The sequence below is a fragment of the Nerophis lumbriciformis genome, linkage group LG17 (assembly GCF_033978685.3).
Source record: "Nerophis lumbriciformis linkage group LG17, RoL_Nlum_v2.1, whole genome shotgun sequence".
In the NCBI taxonomy this organism is placed as follows: Eukaryota; Metazoa; Chordata; class Actinopteri; order Syngnathiformes; family Syngnathidae; genus Nerophis; species Nerophis lumbriciformis.
In genome coordinates this window covers 20,399,002-20,421,354 of record NC_084564.2, presented here as the reverse complement: position 1 = coordinate 20,421,354, position 22,353 = coordinate 20,399,002, and positions in this window count along the sequence as shown.

The following is a 22,353-nucleotide window of genomic DNA, read 5'->3' as shown; positions in this document are numbered from 1 at the left end:
AACAAACTCAGACTGATGAAAACTAAAATCAAGTTTGAAAAGTTTGAGAATGAGAAACAAAACCAAAACCAAAACTGTCTAAACATTATAATTTATACCGTTAACATACATATATATATATATATATATATATATATATATATATATATATATATATATATATATATATATATATATATATATATACACACATATATATAAACATATATACATATACATGTATACATATACACATTTATATATATAAATATATATATACATATATTTATACGCATATACATACATACACATATATATATATATATATATATATATACATGTATATACACGTATATGAATTTATTTTTTTTGCCTTTTTTTTTTTTTTTAAATACAATTTTAGGGTATCTCCATGCAACCAGATGGAGCTTTTCTTACCTGTAACCTGTTTTGAAAATGTTTCTTTATAATTATTATACCAAATAATACATTCTGAGAAGGGTGTCAAATCGAGAATCGGTTTTGAATGATTACTGTATATGAAATAATCAAATAGCCTTTCAACTTTACTTATAACGGACATTTTAAAAGCGATGGGCCAATCTCAGTCTAAATGTTCTGATCTCCTGTTTTCATGTAAGCATTGTATTGCGCAGAATAATGCCGAGTTGTACGAGGATACAGTTCAACTTCCCATGAACAGTCGGGCTTCTTTAGACAGCAAATATGTTGAGTGCCTCTGCTGGTTACAACCAAGTAGCACACTCTATATGACCTCAATAACTTTAAAGGGGTTATATCATGATTTTTTCCGACATTTTAAAACACTTCATTGTGGTCTACATGTTATGTAGACCACAGAAATGAAATGTTTAGCTTTCTAGGATAGGATAGGATAGGACTTTATTGTCATTGCACAAGTACAACAAAACTATATTTTCAGCACAAACCCGTTTAAGATTAGACAAACAAACAGCGTACAGGGTTACAGAACAAGAACGCTGATGGGTCACTAAAGGCGCCCCGTAGAAGATAAGAAAAAGGTCAAACGCCGGGGAAGAAGATGAGTAAAAAAATACAATGTAGACTGGGCTCCTAAGGGGGCCTAGTCTGCAGTGGGAAAAAACCTCCATGCAATGCACACATAAACACGTTACATTTAATCACGACAACTCGCAACAGAGGGGCGGGGAGTTGGAACCCTGGAGGGCGACTGCTGCTATAAAGCGCTGCCAGCCGTCCATCACCCCGAGGGGAAACAAGCGGTGGTGAAGGCGTGGGGTGGGGGGAGGGGTGTGTGTGTGTGTGTATGTGCCCATTGTCTTGGGTGTGATGATGTAATGTTCATAGACTGGGGCCGTTCTGCATGCAAGCATAAGTTTGACTCCAGGTGTGGTTGAGGAGGGAGGGAGGTCAAAAGCGTCCATCATTGAGGTGTCCTCGGGGGTGTTTTCAGAACAGCCTGTTCCTGTTGTTCACTGCGTCAAGGCCATTCGAGGGAGTCAAATCGTAGATTACTTACTTACTTACTTACTTAGTCCTCTTGCACTTCAGGGCGCGTAGAGCCGACCATAGCAACCAGGTCTCTCCATCTGGGTCTATTGTGGGCAAAGTGTTGAGCTTGTGCCATAGTCACATTGCAGGCCTTAAGGTCCTGGGCTAATACATCCAGCCAGCGAGTCCTGGGGGCGCCTCTAGGGCGTCTCCAGCCAGCTCGCTGCGGGTTGAAGTCCAGGATTTTGCGCGTGGGGTGTTCCCCCGGCAGGCGGATGACATGGCCATACCAGAGCACTCGCCGCATTGCTGCGAGGCGAGAGGCTGGGAGCTGTTGGGTTAGCTCTCTTAGGGTCTTGTTGGTGACATGCTGGCTCCACGTGATGCCTTCTATCCTCCTGAGGGCTCTGGAATCAAAGCCATCTAGCCTGGCCGCCAGGATGTTATTCAGCGGCCATTTTTCCGAGCCGTACAGAAGGACAGAGATGACAGAGGAATTGTAGACCCTCAACTTGGTGTCCCGAGATATGTGCCGGTGTCGCCACAACGGTCTCCACAGGGACTGCATGACGGAGGCTGCAAGGGCGCGACGGCGGTCCACCTCTTGTTTGAGGTCGCCGGTGTTGGTGACTGTCGAGCCGAGGTATCTGACGGTAGGGACAAAGTGGACAGGGGTATCCTCAAATAAGAAGGGTGGTGGGTCTGGTCCATCGCCGATATGCATGAGTTCGGTTTTGGACCAGCTGATTTTCAGGCCGAGCTGTTTGGTCTCCTCATCAAACACACCGAGGGCCTCCCTGAGCTGGTCAGTGGTCTCACTGAACAGGGTGGTGTCATCGGCGTATTCGAGGTCCTTTAGGGTGTAGTTTCCAAGTGACACCCCGGGGACTCGCACACAGACTCTGGACATCAGGTGGTCGATGACACAGTTAAATAGTTCTGGTGCGGCAACACAGCCTTGCCTGACCCCGCTGTTGATGGGGAACCACTCAGAGTCTTTACAGTTCACACGCACACAGCTTTCTGCACCCTGATACAACTGCTGAAAGAGTGTGGTGATTTTAGTTGGGACTCCGAGGGACTTCAGGATGTTCCAGAGGGACCCGTGGTCCACAGTGTCGAAGGCAGCCTTAAGGTCAATGAAGGCAATGTAGAGGTGCCGGTCCTTTCTGAACTCCCGGGCTTTTTCTATTAAGAGCCAGATGGCAGAGATGTGATCCGTGGTGGAACGATTGGGCATGAAGCCGGCCTGTTCTTGGCGGCGTCTGCTTCTGGTTGCAGGTAGAGCTCGGGTGAGTAATATGCGGGTAAAGAGTTTACCGGGGATGGAGAGGAGTGTGATCCCTCTATGGTTGCTGCAGGTCAGCTGGTCTCCCTTATGCTTCCAAAATGGTAGTATAATGCCCCGCCTCCAGTCATCAGGCAGCGACTCAGAGACCCACACATGGTTGATGATCTGTGTGAGCCAGAGGATGATGTTGTCTCCTCCGGCCTTCAGCATCTCTGCTGTGATGGTACATAAGCCAGGGGCTTTTCCATTCTTGAGTTTCGTTAGGGCTGCTCTGACTTCAGCTGGAGAGACAGGGGCGGTGGAGCAGTCCGGGATTGTGGTGGTGTGGGTGGTAGGGGTGGGGTCTTCCGGGGCAGGGTGATGGTTGAGGAGCTCGCTGAAATGCTCCTTCCAGCGGCTGATGCAATCCGCTTCAGTGGAGAGGATGTTGCCAGCCTGATCCTTGACTAGGAAGCAGCGCTGGCGGGGGCCCGCTTTCCCTTTGCGGAGCAGGTTGAAAAGCTGCCGCAGGTTGTTGTTTTGGGAAGCCGTCTCCATGGCTGTCGCCTGGTTGCTCCAGAAGTTCTCCCTGTCGCGTCGAATAGACAGATTGCGTTGGCTGTTGAGGCGTCGATACAGGTCCAGGTCTCCCCGCAGACGGGCTGCTCGTCTGTTATTCACGATATCTAGTGTGTCTTGTGATATCCAGGGCTTCTTGGTGGCAGGTCTCGTTCGCCCGATTGATTCTTTGAAAGCCTCAATGACCTCGTTTTTAAAATGGGGCCATTCTTTATCAATCCCACTGGAGAGGGCATTGAATCGGTTTGCGATGGAACACCTGTACGTCTCCATGATGGCCGGGTCTTGCAGTCGTGAGGAGTCTAGCCTGGGGGAGGCATTAGTTGATGCCCCTGCCTTGAGCTTCAGCCGCATGTCGGCTATCAGCAGGCGGTGGTCGGTGTTACCAAGCTGTGCACCTCTGAAGACACGGCAGTTGGTGATGGATGTTTTCCAGCGGCGGGATATGAGGATGTGGTCGATGGCTTTCTTTGTTTTTCCATCCGGGCTGTACCAGGTCCAATGATGGATCCGCTTCCGGGGAAACCAAGTGTCGGCGATGCAGAGGTTGGTGGCTCTGCACAGATTAAGCAATCGTTGGCCGTTATCATTGGTGGTGCTGTCGATAAAGACGGGACCTGTTACTGCCGGGAGGGTGAGGTCCTGGGTGGAGATTGTAGTATTGGCATCTGTGAGGACGATGACAATGTCATGAGGGGGGGCTGCCAGGATGGCGTCATGTAGCTGGTCGTGGAAGGTGTCCTTTGCCTGGTCTGGGGTGACATCAGTTGGGCTATAGGCGACAATAACTGTCATCTTCCCATGTTGGTGTAATAGACGGGCAGAGAGCAGTCTATCACTGACTGGTTTCCAGCTGATGATTGACTTCCTCCGGTATAGCGGGATGGCTAGGGCTACGCCGTAGAGGCCTCTACCATCATTTGGGCCACTCCAGAGAAAGAGGTGGTCGCCGGCGGTGGGCTCTCCAGTACCGCGCCAGCGTGACTCGCAAAGGCCAGCGAGGGTAATGTTGTAGTTGGAGAGTTCACGGGAGAGAAGTGTTGCATAGCCGGGGCGTAGGAGTGTTTGGACATGACAGCAGGCAATGCGGGTTTTGTAACGGAGATCCAAATGTCGTAGTTTGGGGGCATGCAGGGGACTGTTGCCAGGGTAGTCCGTCCGGTTAAATCTAGTTGCTCTGGTTGGATTCGTAACTGTTTAGTTTTCACCATGCTGGGTAGTTGGCCCTGCGATGGCTAGTCAGCTGGTGGGGCTGCCACCTTACAGCATGCTGACAGGCTGTGAACCCCCTACGTATGGCAGGGGGTTCGGCGGAAGCTGCTCATTAGTGCCATCCTGGTGCCGTGAGCCCCCCGAAGGTTACAGGTTCACCATGCACTGAGCCCAGGCAGGCACCAGGTAGGTTTAAGCTGTCGCACCTCGTCAAGGTTACACAGTTCCTTGTCCTGGTGGGGTGAGGCCCCCAGGACAGCGACAGAAATCGTAGATTAGGATGTTTGTTTTCCGCGAGCAGACAATACAATGACTTGTCTGTTCTATTCGTCCATGCTGGCTGCTCTCATATTCAATTTTTCCTTTACAAGCTTCTCCATGATGTGATCCATCTTGCGATTCAGTTCAGAAATCGCCACAGTCTGTGATCCCACAGCCCGACCCAAACCTTCCATTGCGACGAACAGCCTTTGGGCTCCTTGAGTGGCTGCCATCGTCTTACAAATTTGACGATACACCAGAGCAATGCCCAGCCCAATCAGCAGGTGCCCCGCGATCACGGTTCCAAATAGGTAGATGTCTTCCACGTCCTCGATGGAAAGGACTCAGAGGCACATGATTCTCCATTTATCCCAGGAATCTCTCACGTACCCCGCAGCAATGGTTCCATCAGGGCAGCCAGCCTCCCCCGAACCTCATTTCCTCATCGAAAAGTTTAAGTCAATTGCGTCGAGAGTCCAGCTGATCATTTCCATGTCTGATGTTTAGATTTGGGGACACCGCAAAGAAAGAGGCTTCAAAAAAGTTCAGACAAGACAAAACAAAGAGAGCAAGCTGGGAGAAGAAGGGAGTGGAGAAAAATGCAACCGCCCTCACCAGAGGCAAGACAGAAAGTTTCTAGCTATTATTGTGTACTATGGACATTGCCGACAGCCAGCAGCCATCTGTTTTAAATGTCCTTCACGTCAACACAACATTCCAGATGATATAACGAGATCAACGGCTCACCGTGTTTTGTTGTCGACAACAAGGAAGGAGGCGATGCGAGCAGACGCACGAGAGGAGCGAAGCGACACTGATGTACAGGTCTGGAACTATCAGCTGACTAAGGTTAAACATTGACCAAGTCTCTGTCTAATGCTAGATACTGGACGTATACATGTGTATGTGGACAATAAAAGGCTTTTCTAGTCCATATCATGTAAATAACTCTGCTGCTCGGCTGCTTCGAGTGGTAAACAACAGAGGCTAAAGGCTATCAGCCGCGCTATGTGTGACATCGTGAGCATAATAACAGATTATATAACTTACTTGACCATTGCTAAACACAGTAGGCACTGATCAAGTTGAAACTAGATTTTAGGAAAATCATACTTTGTTTCGACGAAGGACGTTGACACAGTTGTCTTACATTATAAGGCTGAGATAGCTACACAACAAATTGAGCTAACATTGCTAAAGTATCTTATACCCATTTCTAACCTACTGTTATTACTTTACTGTTTCATTATCTCCTCCATTGCCATAAATAGTAGTCACTGAGCCGGCCATTAAAAGTAGTTGTTTGAAAAATCCATCTTTATACTGGCACAGTTTAATAAAGCAGGACTCTTTCAAGTGCTTTGCACACACAAAGATTGTCAGAGATTGTAGGTGCCGAACCCCAAGATGCAGAGAAGGCGGAAGGCATTGTGCGAGAAAACATGATTTAATTAAACACTAAGGCAAAACAACAAACAAAAGGGTAACAACAAAAGGCGCGCACAAGGCGGAGAACAAACTTGGCTATGAACTAAAATAGCACAGAGGCTAACTGTGGACAAGAAACAAAAACACTTACTGTGACACGAATGAACTAGGACATGAGCAGAGCGAAACAAAAGTAGACAGAGCTACAACGACAAGTATTAAGACAGGTCGCAATGACAATGACAATGACAATAATCCAGCACTGATTGGAGGGGAAGGCAGGTTTAAATAGCAGCTGGCTGATTGACACCAGGTGTGGCCAGATGCCAATCAGCCACAGCTGAGGGGTAGCAGCACTCAGGGAGACAATCAGGAATAGAAGACAAAATAAAAAGCGCTGACAGAAAACTAAGACAAACGCAGAGGAAAAACCAAAACACAGTCAAACTGTCAGGGACAAGCCTGACAGTAGCCCCCCTTCCTATAATGGATACCAGACATTCTAGAACCCCCCCCCCCCCCCCCCCCCCCAAAAAAAAAGTCCAAAGTCACGGGAGGGTGGAGGGAGGACAAGGAGGTGGGCCACCAGGTCAAGTGTCCCCGCAACCAGCGGGGAAGAGTTAGGTGGCGACGGCGAGTTGAACGCCGCCGCAATTGGTGAGGCGGCTCGTCCGCCGGTGTGGGAGAACCCACCGGAGACGATGGTGGCGCCCTCTGCTGGCCCACCGGAGACGATGGTGGTGGCGCCCTCTGCTGGCCCACCGGGGACGATGGTGGTGGCGCCCTCTGCTGGCCCACCGGGGACGATGGTGGTGGCGCCCTCTGCTGGCCCACCGGGGACGATGGTGGTGGCGCCCTCTGCTGGCCCACCGGGGACGATGGTGGTGGCGCCCTCTGCTGGCCCACCGGGGAGGATGATGGTGACGCCCTCTGCTGGCCCACCGGGGACGATGGTGGTGGCGCCCTCTGCTGGCCCACCGGGGATGATAGTGGTGGCGCCCTCTGCTGGCCCACCGGGGAGGATGGTGGTGACGCCCTCTGCTGGGCCACCGGGGAGGATAGTGGTGGCGCCCTCTGCTGCTGGCCCACCGGAGACGATGGTGGTGGCGCCCTCTGCTGGCCCACCGGGGACGATGGTGGTGGCGCCCTCTGCTGGCCCACCGGGGACGATGGTGGTGGCGCCCTCTGCTGGCCCACCGGGGAGGATGGTGGTGACGCCCTCTGCTGGCCCACCGGGGTGGATGGTGGTGGCGCCCTCTGCTGCTGGCCCACCGGAGACGAGGATGGTGGCGCCCTCTGCTGCTGGCCCACCGGAGACGAGGATGGTGGCGCCCTCTGCTGCTGGCCCACCGGGGACGAGGATGGTGGCGCCGTCTGCTGCTGGCCCACCGGAGACGAGGATGGTGGCGCCGTCTGCTGCTGGCCCACCGGAGACGAGGATGGTGGCGCCGTCTGCTGCTGGCCCACCGGAGAGGAGGATGGTGGCGCCGTCTGCTGCTGGCCCACCGGAGAGGAGGATGATGCCGTAGGTTGTAGACCCACCATAGTACATGGTGGCGTCTGCCGGCCCACCGGAGTGCATGGTGGCGTCTGCCGGCCCACCGGAGTGCATGGTGGCGTCTGCCGGCCCACCTGAGTGCATGGTGGTGGTGCCCTCTGCTGGCCCACCGGAGTGCATGGTGGCGCCGTAGGTTGCAGACCCACCGGAGATGATGGTGGCGTCTGCCGGCCCACCGGAAATGATGGTGGCGTTTGTTGCAGACCCACTTGAGATGATGGCGCCGTCTTTTGCAGACCCACTGGGGCGAGAAGTAGCTGTGCCTCCCTAGCTGCACAGCCACTCATAGCCTCCCCCTCAAGGGACGGATCCCAGACGTCCCCCGAGAAGCCAACATAGGACAGGGATGGGTGGGAGGGATTGCAAAACGAGGTAAAGCTTTTTTTGGATTCGGCCATCAATGATAACGCTTTGTTAAGCCTCTCCGCCAAGGAAATCTCCGCAAGGTTCGTACGAGGCTGGATTATTATGTCAGAGTTTGTAGGACACGAACCCCAAGATGCAGAGAAGGTGGAAGGCATTGTGCGGGAAAACAAGATTTAATGTTCATAAAATAAAGGAAAAAACACAAACCAGGAACTAGGAACAGGAAACAGGATGCCAGGAAAACAGGAACTGGAAGACGAGGAACAAAAAGACAGCAAGCTACAAAACATCTACAATAAATAGCTTACCGCTACCGCTTACAGCTACACTGGCATCGACAAGTAGGAAAGACAGGTCGTAATGACAATGTCAATGACAATAATCCAGCACTGACTGGAGGGGAAGGCAGGTTTAAATAGCAGCTGGCTGATTGACACCAGGTGTGGCCAGGTGCCAATCAGCCACAGCTGAGGGGAAGCAGCACTCAGGGAGACAATCAGGAATAGAAGACAAAATAAAAAGCGCTGACAGAAAACTAAGACAAACGCAGAGGAAAAACCAAAACACAGTCAAACTGTCAGGGACAAGCCTGACAAAGATAAACTTCTTCCGAGTTGAAGGTGCAATGCTATGAATCATAAAAGATAGAAGTAAGGCACTTTCTTACTTCAAATGAGGCTGAAAGTTTGTGTAGTGACTTGTGCTGTGTAAAACTAACAACAACAGAGCATTTTTGGTGTTTATGTCGTACCTTTAGCATTTTGTCGTTCGGACTACAAATGATTGGACATTAAATAAAATATCAGACTCACACAAAGACCTTTGGGTAAGTCTTTACCATTAACAGAGATATCTGCAGACAAATTCAGAACGCACTGTTTGGAGGAAGTAGAAAGGAAGGCACAATTGCTTTATAAATATCCCTGCTATTCCTCTACAGTTTGATTTCACCTTTTCAGGACTTATGCAGATCCCAAATACAAATAAGCAGGTACCATCGGGTTAGAAAAGTTAGTTTTAATAGGGACCATTTAGGCTCGTCAACAATCAATTTCACACAACCATTTTATCAACCTATTGTGTTTTTAATCAACAAGCCAACTTATTTTAGTTTTAGTATTTTTAACATGCATACACTGCAATTTTGCCACTTGCCAAGATTTTAAAAAACATTTATAGAAAATTCCCTAGTTTTAAGAGCTATTTAGTTTTAGCCTCACCTGCTCGCTAGTGTTACCATATTTGAGTTATTGTGCAGAAATATGGCGAAACAACTACAAATGTGCGCTTCACTCACAAACGGTGTTAGAAAAAAGATCAATTAGAATAATACATAATGTTGGATACAGAGAACATACAAACCCTTTATTTATTGAATCAAAAATATCGAAATTCAACTACTTGGTACATTTGCAAACAACTAAAATGACGTACAAAGCAAACTATAACCTGCTTCCCAAGAATGTACAACAATTCTTCTCAACAAAAAAGGAGAAATATAACCTTCGATGAAAATCTAAGTTAAAACATTTGTATGTTTCACGGATCTGGTCAGCGTTGCTTGCAGCATGACCCCAAGGATGCAGAGATAGCAGGCGGAATGCAAGTAAAAGTAATTTAATAGTCACAGGACGAGAGGAACAAACAAAAACAACACAATAAGCATGAGTCTAGAAAGTACCTTGAAAGAGGGACTCAGGTGGAACTAAGTATAACTAATTAATGAGAATCAGGTGTGCTGACAGGGCATGGAACAGAAAGTAAAGGTGCTTCAAAACAAATAGGAAATACTGAAAAAAAAAACAAGAGCGCCAGGACATGAAGTGACTCTAAAACAACAGAATTAAAACACCAAAACACAGGAAAACCCAAACATGACCAAACTGTCAGTAGCAAGCCCTACTGTATGCACGGACAACACTTAGAACCTTTAGCATAAGTGGAATTAAATTATGGAATGGATTAAGCAAGGAAATCAAACAAAGTACTAATATGATTAAGTTTAAAGGACTGTTCAAACTACAAGTGTTCACAAAGTAGAAATATGTGATGTATTACATTGTAATTGTATTTTATGCATTTTCGAAATAAACTGAAACTGAACTGAGCTGAACTGAACTGAATTGTCTTTACATCGTAATCTTAATTTCAGCATATATAATCATATTTTGTCCACGCAATCTCACCAAGTATATATTTATATGTTCTAGTAAAAATATCTAAACAAACTTAATACAAGTCACAATCCCCTGAATAGTAGTTCTTTCAATGAGATATAATAACTTGTTTTTAAGAAATATATCTTTTTTTGAGCATCACACGTTCGTTATATAGCTAATCATATGTTTTAGTTGCTAATTTCAAGGTCACTTTTAAGTTGTTAAGCCTTAAATACAAGATATTGCCAAAAGTATTTGGCCATCTGCCTTGACTCACATATGAACTTGAAGTGCTAACCCATAGGGTTCAATATGATGTCGGTCCACCTTTTGCAGCTATTTCAGCTTCAACTCTTCTGGGAAGGCTGTCCACAAGGTTGCGGAGTGTGTTTATAGGAATTTCCCACCATTCTTACAAAAGCGCATCACACACTGATGTTGGTCGAGAAGGCCTGGCTCTCAGTCTCCGTTCTAATTCATCCCAAAGGTGTTCTATCGGGTTCAGGTCAAGTTCATCCACACCAGACTCTGTCATCCATTTCTTTATGGACCTTGCTTAGTGCACTGGTGCACAGTCATGTTGGAAGAAGAAGTGGCCCGCTCCAAACTGTTCCCACAAGGTTGGGAGCATGGAATTGTCCAAAATGTTTTGGTATCCTGGAGCATTCACAGTTCCTTTCACTGAAACTAAGGGGCCAAGCCCAATTATTGAAAAACAGCCCCACACCATAATTCCTCCTCCACCAAATTTCACTATTGGCACAATGCAGTCCGAAATGTAGTGTTCTTCTGGCAACCTCCAAACCCAGACTCGTCCAACAGATTGCCAGATGGAAAAGCGTGATTCATCACTCCAGAGAACACGTCTCCACTGCTCTAGAGTGCAGTGGCGACGTGATTTACACCACTGCATCCAACGTGCTGGATTTTATGCACCTGTGGTGATTAGGACACCTGATTCTGATCATTTGGATGGATGGCCAAATACTTTTGGCAATATAGTGTATGTTGTTATTCTATAAAACTTACCAAGACAAATTGACTTCTTGTTGCTCATTACAAGCAAAATAACGTAAATATATTTCTTTTTACTCTTTTTAAGAGGGCATATTTTCCAGTGTATTCTAGTTTAAAAATGTCAAAATTGACAAAATAACTATTCAAATAAGACATTTTGTTTTCCCCACAGAGAACATCTTTATAGATTCTGCAAGATCCCAAGGATGCTTAATTTAAGATATGCAATTTGAATAATGCTTGTTTTCAGACTAAAATACAAATTTCTAGCCTAAAAGTCTTGCTCATTTCTAGAAATAGAAATCTTAATTTAGGATTTCTTATCAAGTAAAATTAGCTAGCTGCTTGGACAGATAACTTCACTAGTTTTGAGTATTTTTTTTCAGAAAATATTTTTATCTTATATTTTGTTAGCCCTTTTTTGCAGTGTACAAAGTTACATGGGAACATATATTGTTTACAATGTCCCCAACCAACATGCTTTTAAGAGAGTAAGAAGTATTCCTACTTTAACAGCTTTAGAAAAAAAAACTCCACCATTTCTAGTTTATTTGTATTGCCTCTGTGAAGTTTAAATGCTTAATAAATTCAGTGACAACTCAACTTAAGAGTGTTTTTTAGATAAAAGCTGTCCCTTGGCAAATTGGTATGCTTAAAGATACGAGAAAACATTCGACTTACAAGCATCCTCACCATTAGTTGGCATATCAAACGCCACGAAACATCTGTTCTCTACTCGTTAGCATTAGCTTATAGCTAGAGATGGATATAAGTTGGCATAGCAGTTTGAGCGTATCACTGCTGGTCTGCATCATACTGAAGCAGGGGAGTCTAATGCCAGCCAAGGACGTTAAAATGATAACTAAATGGCGGACATTTATCAATGAAAATATGGAGAAGCTGCTGACAGTGTGTTTGATGGAGAAGCAACTGGAAGGAGATACCATTGAAGTCCACTCTTCAAGGTAAATACTAGGGATGTCCGATATTGGCTTTCTGCCGATATCCGATATTCCGATATTGTCCAACTCTTAATTACCGATACCGATATCAACCGATACCGATATCAAAAGATACCGATATATACAGTTGTGGAATTAACACATTATTATGCCTAATTTGGACAACCAGGTGTGGGGAAGATAAGGTACTTTTAAAAAAAATAAAATAAATAAAATAAGATAAATAAATTAAAAACATTTTCTTGAAGAAGAAAGAAATTAATTAGTGAAAATGAGTATAATTAACTGTTAAAGGTTAGTACTATTAGTGGACCAGCAGCACGCACAATCATGTGGGCTTACGGACTGTATCCCTTGCAGACTGTATTGATATATATTGATATATAATGTAGGAACCAAAATATTGAAAACAGAAAGAAACAACCCTTTTGTGTGAATGAGTGTGAATTCGTTTTTTGGGTTGGTGCACTAATTGTAAGTGTATCTTGTGTTTTTTATGTTGATTTAATAAAAAAAAATAAAAAATAAAAACCAAAACCAAAAAAAACCCGATACTGATAATTAAAAAAAAACGATACCGATAATTTCTGACATTACATTTTAAAGCATTAATCTCTAGTAAATACTGTACATTATTATTACATTATGTCATAAAACTACAGTAGTTGTTAGTGATATATTGTATTGAATTTTTTAAAACACATTATTTATCTAAAAGTGTGTTTTTCTTTTTTTTTAAAAGCATGCAGTTTTGGGGGGGCCAATTGTTACGCTGTGATCGCATTTAACTGCGCGGATCGTTCTCCCAAGATGCAGACGGAACTCCGCAGGCAAGGTGCAGGTAAGGAAATCAAATGAAATCAAATCAACTTTATTTATAAAGTGATTTAATGTCCATAAATTCAGGATTAGACTTAGACTTAGACGACCTTTACTGATCCACAAGGGAAATTGTTCCACACAGTAGCTCAGTTACAAAGGATGGAAAGAGTAAGGATGGAAAGGATAATGCATGTATAAAGCAGACTAAAATGTACCATAGTAGCAATATCAAATATAACATATATGTAATATTTACATATCACATTTACATATTACATATACAGTATGTAATATATACTGATATATTATATTATTATATTATCTTTTTATAGAATATATACAATATATAACACATCCCAATTACCATGTACAATATTATTATTATTATATATCATGATATATAATATAATATCATGATATATAATATATATCATATAATTAATATATATATATATATATATATATATATATATATATATATATATATATATATATATATATATATATATATATATATATATATATATATATTATACAGGATTCAGGATACATTCAGGATGCAAAATACTAAATTTAGGACACAAAAATACAGAACAGCGTGCCGATAGCATGGGAGCTATGGCGAAGCTTAGCACATGAACAATAATCTAGAATCATAGAAAGCATCAACGTGTTGCATAGAGCAGTGGTTCTCAACCTTTTTTCAGTGATGTACCCCCTGTGAACATTTTTTTAATTCAAGTACCCCCTAATCAGAGCAAAGCATTTTTGGTTGAAAAAAAAAGAGATAAAGAAGTAAAATACAGCACTATGTCATCAGTTTCTGACTTATTAAATTGTATAACTAAATTGTATAACAGTGCAAAATATTGCTCATTTGTAGTGGTCTTTCTTGAACTATTTGGAAAAAAGATATAAAAATAACTAAAAATGTGTTGAAAAATAAACAAGTGATTCATAGACATAGAAAATAATCATCAACTTAAAGTGCCCTCTTTGGGGATTGCAGTAGAACTGAATTTTAAACATTTCTTCACAAAAATAGAAATCTTTAACATCAATATTTATGGAACATGTCCACAAAAAATGTAGCTGTCAACACTGAATATTGCATTGTTGCAATTTCTTTTCACAGTTCTTTTTGACAGACATTTTAGTGAGAAAACCTGAGCTTGTGCTTCACTGACTTTATGAACTTACATTCAATATATTTATTAAGGATTTTTGAATTGTTGCTATTTTTAGAATATTAAAAAAAAATCTCACGTACCCCTTGGCATACCTTCAAGTACCCCCAGGGGTACGCGTACCCCCATTTGAGAACCACTGGCATAGAGCATATAAGACGGCCAGACTGAGTGTGGCAAAAAACGGGAACAAGTAGCTCTCTGATTAGTGCCCGGTAGCAGGTGAGCGTCCCGAACAATAATCAGAGGCATGTGAAACCAATCTGCACCCATGGCAACCACAACACAAACCCAGGGGTGCTCAAAACAGAACTAAGGGAATCAAACTAAAACAACACATGATCCGGGCAACGGATCATGACACCAATCACCAATCAAATTCATTTCAATTCATTTCAATGGGTGTGTTTGAGTGTTTTGAGTTAAGAGCTGCGTTACAGAATTATGTTGAGGTACTACGGGACTGGACGTCTCTACTCACATTTTTCAGCCTTGACTAAAAGCTGCAGCTTCCATCCTAAAAGTGATGAAAGCAAAGCTAATCTGAGCAGTCGCACAGCATCAAACTGCATGCAAGGAGATAAGTAGGACAGCCATGACCTTCCAGTGTGCGCAAGGAAAAACTGAGCTGCACAAACCTGCAGCATAAGGAAAAGGATGAGCACCCAGGAGAAAGGCCCTGCATTTATCACAATTTGCGGGAGGCACAAAGAAGACTGAATGGTGAAGTGCCGAGTGTTCAAGCAGGCGTTTTGGGGTCAAAAGGCAATTGCTCTTGCTTAAAGTCCATTTCCCGAATTTCAATCTTTTGAAATTCTCTCTATTTTAGAACAAAACAAATCAATTGGCATTGAGCATTTATATGAATGAAAGAACCTAAACGGCAGGCCAAGACATGTCTAAAAGATGTTACCACACATTGAGCGTTACAAATGTGGCTTGAAACATCATGATTACCCGACGAGATTCTTAGATTCAGTTAATGTTACTGAATTGTCAAGTGAATATCTGTATAATATATTTATGGTAAGATTAGAATTTAGTATTTCACCTAAATTGTCACATTTAAAAAAAATCAAAATGCATACGGGTTAGCATGTTCTGGCTGATTGCTAATGCTCACCTTTGCTATCCATTATTGTAATTTTAATCGAATGAGTAGTTTCAGTATGCTCGGTACATTATGTTGTGTTACGGTACCAGCTACGCAAAATATCACACAGGTTGGGAAGTCTGTTTTTGCACCGATGCTAACACGAAGACACAATAATAACTTCTGGCTGATCTAGTATTTAATATATTGTAAATTACGGACTACAAGCCGCTACTTTTTTCCTATGCTTTAAACCCTGCAGCTACAAAACGGTGCGGCTAATTTATGGATTTTTCTTCGCTGACGACCATAGTGCAAATAGTTGTACAAAAAAACAAAACAACAAGCAAAGACACCAACTGGGTGTGTTGCTGTTTGTGCTACGGCGCCACCTTTTAGATGAGTTTGCTGACTGCAGATGCTGCAGTGTCCTTCCATTTAGTGCTGTCAACCGGAAGTAGAAGTGCTGTTCCATCTTCTAGTCGTCCATAGCTGTTCTACGAGGATTAATTCTTCATTCATCACTCCAAGCAATGTTTGTAAGTTTTATAACATAACTAAAACAATTCCTACGTACTAATCCGTCCCATGTGTGATGTCTGTAAGAGTGCTTTCATGCATAATTGTGCGCGCTATTGTAATTTAATTAGGCTAGCATCATTAGCATTAGCTAATATGCTAACACCTTTACAAGTGTCCGTTTCAGTATTATTAACTGACAATGGCATTTTTTGATACTTTTTCAGTTTCACAAATTCCTCAAGACATCCCCTTAGAGTTATTGAGTTTGTTTAGCTGATTTGGAAAGCTCGCTTATGCAGCTAGTGGTTCCATGCCGACGATTTCTGTTTTGTTTGATCAGCCGTTTTACTGCCGTGTTAGAGACACCGTTTGGAAAAAATTAAGGTATGTACATAAATAATAATATACCACACAGGTTGGCAAGTCTGTTTTAGCACCAATGTTAACACTAAGACACAATAATAACTTATTGCTGATCTAACATTTAATATACCGTAAATTACGGACTATAACCTGCTACCTTTTCCCTATGCTTTGGACTCTGCAGTTTATAAAACAGTGCGGCTAATTTTTATGGATTTTTCTTCGCTGACGACCATAGTGCAAATAGTTTTACAAAAAAACAAAACAACAAGCAAAGACACCAACTGGGTGTGTTGCTGTTTGTGCTACGGCGCCACCTTTTAGATGAGTTTGCTGACTGCAGATGCTGCAGTGTCCTTCCATTTAGTGCTGTCAACCGGAAGTAGAACTGCTGTTCCCTCTTCTAGTCGTCCATAGCTGTTCTACTCGTATGAATTCTTCATTCATCACTCCAAGCAATATTTGTAAGTTTTATAACATAACTAAAACAATTCCTACGTACTAATCCGTCCCATGTGTGATGTCTGTAAGAGTGCTTTCATGCATATTTGTGCGCGCTATTGTAATTTAATTAAGCTAGCATCATTAGCATTAGCTAATATGCTAACACCTTTATAAGTGTCAGTTTCAGTATTATTAACTGACAATGGCATTTTTTGATACTTTTTCAGTTTCACAAATTCCTCAAGACATCCCCTTGGAGTTATTGAGTCTGTTTAACTGATTTGGAAAGCTAGTTTATGCAGCTTGTGGGTCCATGACCACGATTTGTGTTTTGTTTGATCAGCCGTTTTACTGCCGTGTTACAGACATAGTTGGGAAGCAATTAAGGTATGTACATACATAATAATATACCACACAGGTTGACAAGTCTGTTTTAGCACCAATGTTAACACTAAGACACAATAATAACTTCTTGCTGATCTAACATTTAATATACCGTAAATTACGGACTATAAATTGCTATCTTTTCCCTATGCTTTGGACTCTGCAGTTTATAAAACAGTGTGGCTAATTTTTATGGATTTTTCTTCGTTTACGACAAAAGTGCAAATAGTTTTAAAACCCCCCCAAAAAACAAGCAAAGACACTGACTGGGTGTGTTGCTGTTTGCGCTATGCTGCCATCTCTTGGATGAGTTTGCTGACTGCAGGTGCTGCAGTGTCCTTCCATTTAGTGCTGTCAACCGGAAGTAGAAGTGCTGTTCCATCTTCCAGTCGTCTATAGCTGTTTTACTCGTATGAATTCTTCATTCATCACTCCAAGCAATGTTTGTAAGTTTTATAATATAACTAAAACAATTCATACTTAATAATCCGTCCCATGTGTGATGTTTGTAACAGTGCTTTCATGCATAATTGTGCGTGCTACCGTGATGTAATCAAGCTAGCGTCATTCGCATTAGCTAATATGTTAACACCTTTACGAGTGTCTGTTTTAGTATTAATAACTTACAATGGCATTTTTTGGTATTGTTTCAGTTTCACAAATTCCCCAAGACATCCCCGTGGAATTATTGAGTCTGTTTCCCTGAATTAGCAAGATCGCTTCTGCAGCTAGTGGGTCCATGACGACGACTTCTGTTTTGTTTGATCAGCCGTTTCACTGCCGTGTTACAGACTCCGATTGGAAACAATTATGGTTTGTAAATAAACATTTACAGAATCTTTCTGTGTAAATAACTAATTTCACATTGTATATATTTTCCCTAAAATGTAATGGTTGCGGCTCATATACCGGCGTGCTCGATAGTCCGTAAAATGTTTTTTAAATAATTTTTTCACATTATTTAATATAAAAATAGTATTGCAAACATTTAATAATTTCACAATGTTGGCATGCTTCATATTTTATTGCTTAAATTTGAGCGACATATCAAACCAACCCTAATATGCATAACTGCTAAGGGAAATACATTGTGCTAATGTAATCCTGTTTGGTTCAGTATTCAACTTGTTGCTACTTGTTGATACTTAATTTTTAGATAACTATTTAAAAATATTATGGCAACTAAACATATTGCAAGGCAAAATGCTTTCAAGTTAGCATATTTGCTTTGACACCGACACTTTTGCTAACATGATAGGTGCCTGTCAGTGCACCATTTTACTTTATAGTAGCAGTTGTTTTGGTTTTGTTATGTTAATTTTAGATACATTAGTTTATAGTACTTCACATCGTCTTCAAAGTGTACAAATCTTTACTGAAATATGAACGTTTATCAAAACTGGAACCAATTATTCAGGTTGACATTGTTTCTTTATGTGAACATTTGATTCAACATCCAAACTTTTATATTTAGGAACCCTGTTCTTACAGGGTTCCTGTCGGTGGCCGGCCTGGCTGCGTGGAGCCGGTGGTCCCTTGTTCCCTGGGCGCCACACCTGCTGTTTTGGGTTGGGCTCTCTGGGTGGCTGCGGCCGTACTCTGGCTCCCGCACATACTGGGAGTCAAATATATTGTACATACAAATACACATATATACTCACATACACACAGTTATTCATACATGTATACATACATACGCGCACCCATACGTACCTACGCTCCCACGTACATACACAAATACAGTACATACCTACACACTCAAAGTTTGTACATCCACACGCACATTCACTGTACAAACATACATATACACATACATGTACATATACATTCACTGTACAAACATACATATACACATACTGTACATATACAAGTGTTGCCCTAGGGGAAACTGGGTAACACTTGGCACACTGACAACGCTTAACCTATTGTTACTATAACAATCTACAAGGTTAATATAGTTGGCTTCTCTTTCTTCCCCTCCATTTATCTGCTTTCTTTTGTATTTCAAGTTATCCTTACATATATGTATTGTTGTATTTGAACAACTGTATTGTTGATAATAGAGGTAATTATTATTATTATTATTCGTTATCAATAGTGCTATTGCTATTGGTATTTGATTTGCTCCATTTGTAGTGTAATAATGCTCATTGTCATTTCTGTATTATTATTTATTTAACTAACTGCTTCTTTGTTATCACTTTTACCATCATATTTGTACATATCCTATTTGCTGATGTTGTTCTATTGTTGTTGTTGTTGTTGTTATTGTTGTGTTTGTTGTTGTCGTTCTCTCTCCGTCTTATCCCCGCAATTTCCCTCTCTGTCTTCCTTTTTTTCTCTTTCTATCCCCTCCTGGGGGCCCGGCTGCACCAAATAATAATATAAATACATTTAATAAAGTCAAATACAAATAAGGCAACAAGAGAAGTATTCCACACTTCTCTTTTGTAAAGTAAATTTGCACAACCGATATGTACATCTACAAACCCCGTTTCCATATGAGTTGGGAAATTGTGTTAGATGTAAATATAAACAGAATACAATGATTTGAAAATCATTTTCAACCCATATTCAGTTGAATATGCTACAAAGACAACATATTTGATGTTCAAACTGATAAACATTTTTTTTTTTTGCAAATAATCATTAACTTTAGAATTTGATGCCAGCAACACGTGACAAAGAAGTTGGGAAAGGTGGCAATAAATACTGATAAAGTTGAGGAATGCTCATCAAACACTTATTTGGAACATCCCACAGGTGAACAGGCACATTGGGAACAGGTGGGTGCCATGATTGGGTATAAAAGTACATTCCATGAAATGCTCAGTCATTCACAAACAAGGATGGGGCGAGGGTCACCACTTTGTCAACCAATGCGTGAGCAAATTGTTGAACAGTTTAAGAAAAACCTTTCTCAACCAGCTATTGCAAGGAATTTAGGGATTTCACCATCTACGGTCCATAATATCATCAAAGGGTTCAGAGAATCTGGAGAAATCACTGCACGTAAGCAGCTAAGCCCATGACCTTCGATCCCTCAGGCTGTACTGCATCAACTAGCGACATCAGTGTGTAAAGGATATCACCACATGGGCTCAGGAACACTTCAGAAACCCACTGTCAGTAACTACAGTTGGTCGCTACATCTGTAAGTGCAAGTTAAAACTCTCCTATGCAAGGCGAAAACCGTTTATCAACAACACCCAGAAACGCCGTCGGCTTCGCTGGGCCTGAGCTCATCCAAGATGGACTGATACAAAGTGGAATAGTGTTCTGTGCTCTGACGAGTCCACATTTCAAATTGTTTTTGGAAACTGTGGACGTCGTGTCCTCCGGACCAAAGAGGAAAAGAACCATCCGGATTGTTATAGGCGCAAAGTTGAAAAAAACCATCCGGATTGTTATAGGCGCAAAGTTGAAAAGCCAGCATCTGTGATGGTATGGGGGTGTATTAGTGCCAAAGACATGGGTAGCTTACACATCTGTGAAGGCGCCATTAATGCTGAAAGGTACATACAGGTTTTGGAGCAACATATGTTGGCATCCAAGCAACGTTACCATGGACGCCCCTGCTTATTTCAGCAAGACAATGCCAAGCCACGTGTTACATCAACGTGGCTTGATAGTAAAAGAGTGCGGATACTAGACTGGCCTGCCTGTAGTCCAGACCTGTCTCCCATTGAAAATGTGTGGCACATTATGAAGCCTAAAATACCACAACGGAGACCCCGGACTGTTGAACAACTTAAGCTGTACATCAAGCAAGAATGTGAAAGAATTCCACCTGAGAAGCTTAAAAAATGTGTCTCCTCAGTTCCCAAACGTTTACTGAGTGTTATTAAAAGGAAAGGCCATGTAATACAGTGGTGAACATGCCCTTTCCCAACTACTTTGGCACGTGTTGCAGTCATGAAATTCTAAGTTAATTATTATTTGCAAAAAAAAAAATGAAGTGAGTTTGAACATCAAATATCTTGTCTTTGTAGTGCATTCAATTGAATATGGGTTGAAAAGGATTTGCAAATCATTGTATTCCGTTTATATTTACATCTTACACAATTTCCCAACTCATATGGAAACGGGGCTTGTACATCAACAATATGATTTGCCTGAGTGGCTGGACGGGACAAAAAAAAAAGAACCAATTAAGTTCTTAAATCAATGTTCCACTGTACTAACTTGGGTGTTTGTGTACATACTATTATAGAAATAGCTTGCATTTTTGCAACATGATTTTACCCAATTAAAATACGCACAGAAGTTAACATGTCTGTACTATAGCAAAGGCGCGAGCGCTAACATGCCAATTATCATCTGTCAAATGTATCATACTGAAGTAACTCAAAGTAACTTGGCCCGAGTGTCATCAAGAAAACACTTGGGGCACATTAAGAATGAAGAATATTCTGAGGGACGGTCGCATTTTTCATGATGTGAGCGTGTTGCCCTGAGGTGAGACATCCCCACATTGTCCTGCTCGCCATGCGTTAGAAATACGCCGTGATGTCTGTGTCGCCTGCTACAAGCACTACAAGAGCTCGCTCTATTCTCACAGGTACTTGACTGCCAGAATGCATTAACCAGCGCAAAGAAAGCCTAAATAATTAAATAAAAGCGGGTGACATGGCTTTGGCGAGGACGTAACAAACTTTATGGCCAAAAACTTTCCTAAACAATTACTTAGCGGGGTATTAATGGTGATTTGTGCAGGGAAGGGAGGGAAGGAGAGGGCATAATTAAAAAACTCATTATTCTGTTTTCAGGATTGTAGTTTTAACAATGAGCTGGCAACAATTGTCCTTCTTTTCTTCCTCTCACTGGCCCTCCTCCAGCACAAACTCACGTGTTGTTGTTGTTGTTGGCTTGCATTAATGTGTAATCAGTGTGTTTGTGTAGATTCAAATTCGAAAGCTCCTTTTTTTTATATAGCATTATACCAATCTTTGTCTATAGTCTTAGTGTGTACAAAATATAATAAAAGTACTTGCAAAAAAACACAATTTTATCGATATTGCCGTGTTCTAAATCCAAACTGAGCATTATTTATTTAGGTTATTTTGAAAAAGATTGTGTATTATAGTGCACTAATGTTTGTGTGGTCCCTCATGAATGACTCATGTGCAAAAAGAAAGACAATAATACAACTTCATTGATTAATTAATTAATTAATTTATTTTTAATAGAAAGAGAAAAAAAAAGGAAGACAGAGGGGGAAATTGTGGGGACAAGAGGGGGATAAGATAGAGA